General features: G+C 38.4%; 1 long non-coding RNA gene across 1 annotated transcript; it reads right to left on the minus strand.

Moving 5' to 3' along the window:
- Positions 1–440: 440 nt before the first annotated feature.
- On the minus strand, positions 441–5,362 carry LOC136852146 (uncharacterized). Its single transcript, XR_010857085.1, has 3 exons — positions 5,265–5,362; positions 772–891; positions 441–594 (listed from the first exon to the last, which is right to left on the minus strand). It is a non-coding gene; the product is annotated as an uncharacterized lncRNA (long non-coding RNA).

The following is a 5,362-nucleotide window of genomic DNA, read 5'->3' on the forward strand; positions in this document are numbered from 1 at the left end:
AATGTTTTAGTATGTTAGCAACAGTTTTTGTGCCTACCTGTTACAGTACATACAGGTACCTAGTCTAGCCTAGCCTATGGTGCTCAGTCAACCGTCAGTAATACAGCCACATTGGACGTAGGCCAGTTTTTTTTATACAGTATTCAGGTAATGATGAAAAAAGTGCATCTAATATGGTAAGTTATTTAACTCTGAACTCGTTTAATTGTAATTTATGTGTAATGTTTTGTTTAAAAAGGCAAGGTTAGGGTAATGACTTTTGGTCAAGAATGGATTTATCCATTTTCAGTTATTTCTTATAGGAAAAATTGATTCAGATCTTGATTGAGTCGCATCTCGACACTTCTTCTGGAACAGATTAGTGTCAAGGACCAGGCTCTACTGTATATAGTACCATGTACAAAATTACAGTAATGTACAAAAATGTTAAAATACTAACTTGTTAAATATTGCATTAAGCCATCCCCAAAGACATCTCCTATGTTGCAAGGAAAATGAAACTGGAGCTGCACTGAAATAATTGAGGTCAAAAGACCCCATACTTCCCCTGCACATCCTCCAAGACCAAACATTATTAGGTGATTTTGCCGAAATCTGCAAAGCAAGAAATTCAAAATGTACAAGAGCTACAAGACAAGAAAACTACAGTGCAGCACTTTACTTTTCAGTGTAAATTCCTTCTCTTCTAACAGAGAGCAGTATGATACATTACTTTATACAGTAATAAGACTGTGAGTATAATTCTTTGTAAAATCCCAAGAGGCATCTAACCTTGCTATAACCTCTTGAAGATAATCTTGGGGATGCAGAAGTGACAAATCTACAACACTTGTTCCAGCTCCTTAAAAATGTTGATGCCATATTCATTATTTATGGTGAAAACCATCTAACCTGCAAAGAAGAACAAAACATTTACCATTTATAAAATACAATTTTTTGAAAGATTACATTTTAAGTACAGTTCAAGCACATTATTTTACAGCAGTCTTAAATGTGACCCAGCTGCAGTCCAAAACATGAGTGACTACTGTGTTGTCAGCAATTCCTGGCTTCAACACTAATTCAGAAACACTTAAACCTAAACCTAAGCTCTGATAAACCTGAGCCAATGCATGCCTGTAGCCTCTGATTGCAAAAAAAAAAAAATAAATAAATAAATAAGAATCTTGAACAGCAAAGGAAAAGTAAAAATTATGCTAACAGGGGAACACAGGTTCAAGGAATGGAACAAGGGTTTTCCTTACTACACCAGCTGGAAAAATTTAAAACTTGGACTGGTACAGTTGTGCCATAGACGGTTTGAACTGGACTGACACTGATGCCAGCAGCATGAATTGAAAAGTCTCTCCAGATAAGACACTGCTTGTGTGATGCAACAATGCAATTCAAATGAAACCATCAGAAGTTGAGCTGACAGAGTAAGCCCTTCCAATCTGGAAGTGACTTTGGCAGATCCACCATTGACTTTGACCTGGAATCTTAGCCTTTTCAGATAAACAGAATCCAACAGAGTTTTTCAGACGTTGCCCGAACGTTGAAGCTTCTTTAGAGCTTGCCCTATGAGGAAATGTCTGGCTGTAATGACTGTTAAACAGGTCTACCATGAGTGTGCCCAACATCATCTACACAGTGCCTTGCACATCTGAATGTAAAGAGATTTGGATGGTAAAATTGGTCTTACCTGCTCATGGATACTGTATTGTATCTCCTTGGAACAAATCAAGGGATCAGGTGATATAAAGATCTACACTACGAGGTAGCACAATGATGGTAATTATGTGTCACTCAGGCCCCAAGAGCAAAAAAACTGCTTTTAGTTCTATGAGGTTTATGTGCTCCTACCACTCTTCAGAGGACCACTGGCCTGAAGCCACATAGTCCTGCATGTATGCTTTCCACATTCTTTGGGGGTATCAGAAAAGAGTAAAATGCTTGGTAGAAGTAATATAGGAGAAACTTCTTTCTGCTGGTTATATGGATTTTGTCATCAAGCTATGTCTGACATGGCTTTGAAGGATAGACTGAAAGGCTGGTTGGCTACAGTAAATTGGTGCCAATTTTAATTCCAGCCATGGGGTAAACACTTTGAGTTTGGGTGGCCTAGGAGCTTTTGCCACAGTTTTGCTAGAGGGGACTAGAGCTGAAAAAAAACTCCTGAAATTCTGAAAAAAAAAGAAAAGGTTTGTGTGTTGAGATCCTTGCCCAGATAGACTACCTGCTTGAACCCACAAAAAGTGTTATAAGGATGGTGCCAGTATGTGACATCCCTTTCCTAACTTTTGAAAAATTTAATTGAAATTTCCCGGACATTTTGCTTTAAACAAAATGCCAAAGTTTTATATACAGGCAATCCCTGGTTAACGGCAGGGGTTCCGCTCCCAGCCAAGCGCCGCTAACTGAAAATTGCTGACAATAGCATCAATAAACTGCTTAATGCCGTTAATCAGATATTGGCACCGATAAACTGCTTACCAACGCCAATACACTGCTTACCAGCAGTCCGAAAATCGCTTACCAGCACCGAAAATCTGGTTGACGATGTCACTAGCCAAGCGCTGTTAACTGATGCCGCCGGTAGGTGGGGACTGCCTATATCATTAAAATTGCTAGGATCGCTTTGTAATAAAAAGTAAAATAAAATTTTCTAAAAAAAAAAAAAAACAAATTTTGGTTTTTATTTTTCATTCCCAGTCAACAAAACAAAAAACTCACTTATGCATTTCTGTTTTTATAAATTCATATTACTTCAGAAATTGGAGAAAAAATGAGATTAATATCACAAGTCATTCAATTGCAATAAAATATTCAGCGAAAGTATCTCATACCGCATTCCCAAGACTAATCATTCTCACAAATTTTATTTTGTTGTCTGCACTGACTATTTATTCACTTCCCTTACTACTGTATACAGTACTGTCAATGACAGCTCCCATTAGGAATAAAGATAGTCTATAGGTCAGAATTTCTGTCAGGTACACTGACAAATCCTGCACTTTCCTTAAAGAAAATAAAATTTAGTGCAAAATCCCTTCCTTCTGGTAGATAGGCACATGCCAAAACAGATGAGACATTATCACTCACCCCACAATCACTATCGTTACTATCTCTATCATTTACAAATAGTTCAAAATCATCACTTTCAGATTTTGTGTTTATATAAATATCTTCCTCACTACCTTCCCAATAACAATCACTCATTTCTATTTCCACTGTTTTGCAAATATAATAACTTTAGATACAAGAAAGTACAGTATTCACAATTCTCAAACTTCCCACATGCCACCAATATACAGGCAAACCTCCTTGAAAAAATTTTAAAAATTGTGCAAGCATCTTATTAACTTATTCCCCAAAAACAGCGACACTGTGGCAATACAGTAATTAATTTTTTTTGTCTCCTAACTAGTTTATGAATGAGATGATGTCATAAAACTCCGCCCATATCATCTCCTGCAGGATTTGGAATATATGGATTGCTACAATTGATGGTCGCATTTTGGTAGCAAATAGAGTTGATTCTATTGATGCGTCACAATACATGAGTTTATGGAGCCATGTCTGATTTGTCTAATTAATGACTAGACCCAGGTATAATGACATGGGCTAATGAGGCAATTAAGATGTCTTCAAAGTTCCGGAAAGGATGCCATGACTATCTAGGCATTTCATTAACCTGATGCTCTTCCTACAGCTGGAGCCACTACTATAGTGAAAATCTATTGAGCTGATGCTAGTCAAAGCAAACCCTTGAATTGGAAGATTTTGCCCAGCCAAGAGAACCAGAAGAATATCCAGAAAGACCTGTGGATGGAAATCTGCAAGTCTGTGACTTTCAGAGCCAGAGATGCAAGAAGTCATAACTTTTGAATGGAAGGATGGACTGAAACTTCAACAGAAAGACAAGGGCTGAAAACAAATGGTACTGAGGATGAGGAGCTTTTCAAAATTCAGAACTGGTGATAGAAGCCGAGTGCCTACCTCCAGAAATAGTAAGATGTAACACAGCATAAGGTTTGGCTACATGTTTCTGGGAGGGGGAAAGACTGGATCCTGTTAAAATCCCTTTGCTTGATGCTTCCAACAGGGAGTGGCAATACCGAGAGTACTCACAGCACTACAAGTTGCACTAGCATCTAATTTCTAACTTTTGTTGAATTACTGATCTAAGACTTACAGCCTACTGAACTCAAGATTAGGTTACACAAGTTCCAGTCTAGGTAAGGACCATCACCCTAGGTTAGGTTAAGGAAGATGGTAAAACTGAGGACTTATACCACAGCCTGGTTTCCATCAGTTGCTGACTAGGATATTTACTGCCAGTTCTTTTTTGTTGCTTATGATATTGTCTTTTGTATTTTCAAATTCATCTCCAAGGGACTAGTACTAAACACAGCATCCATGTTACATATAAATTGGTAGTTACCGAATCAGAGGGGCACAGTAGTATTCTTCAGTTTTACCATGAAAGTTACATAAAGAGGCAAACTTGCATTTCACTTTGATTTTCAATGTGCTCAAAGTCAGAATAAATAAGTGGGGGAGGTCTTTGGCTCCTGTCCTTGCAAGAACCTGGTACCCTTGGTTACATAAGGGTGCATCCCTAAGACAGTCCTTGCAATATCATGCTCTACAAATTTTGGTAAAACTTAACTTCAGTTGCGCGGCCTGGTTCCTGCTGTTCCCTGACGGGACAGGTTCTGCATAATATATAAATAGACCTTTCCTAGGATGCCAGGTCCTGACCTAACCAGAACTTACCTACCTAACCTAACTTAGGTGGCTTGCCCTGACCTGGCTGGGGGTGGCTTTGCACCCCTGGTCTCCCAAAAAGGTTGTTAACCTGTCCAGGTCGGCAAATGGCAGGAAACATGCCAGGCAACTGACAAAGTTTTACCCAAATTTTTTTTGCTTGCTTGTTGGTTAAGCATACTACTGATAAGCCTGAACTATGGTATCTTATCCACTGATTGTGATTTAAGAATTTCCTACCATTCTGACTGTTGCACTACATTCTTTTTTTTATGTTTCCCCTATCCAAACTCGACGTTTCACTGCTGTCTCAAATTGGATTTGGGGGAAGGGGTACCCAAAACAGAGCGGTTTGCACCTTGAATAATATTTAGAACCGCATAGGCATATAGCCCCATCATACATGATTACCAGCCAGAATATATAGTACATGTATGTGGTTAAGAATTAAAGTACCATAGCATTACCCAACCCTGCTGCATTGCCATGCAAACAAATATTTACTTCTAACATACAAATGCTAAATCATCTCGATTGCTTGAAATAATTGGCCTGTTATATGGGAGAGCCCACGATAAATTTTCACAACTACATTCTGTCCATGACTTAGGCT

This window comes from Macrobrachium rosenbergii, chromosome 25, assembly GCF_040412425.1.
Source record: "Macrobrachium rosenbergii isolate ZJJX-2024 chromosome 25, ASM4041242v1, whole genome shotgun sequence".
Taxonomy (NCBI): domain Eukaryota; kingdom Metazoa; phylum Arthropoda; class Malacostraca; order Decapoda; family Palaemonidae; genus Macrobrachium; species Macrobrachium rosenbergii.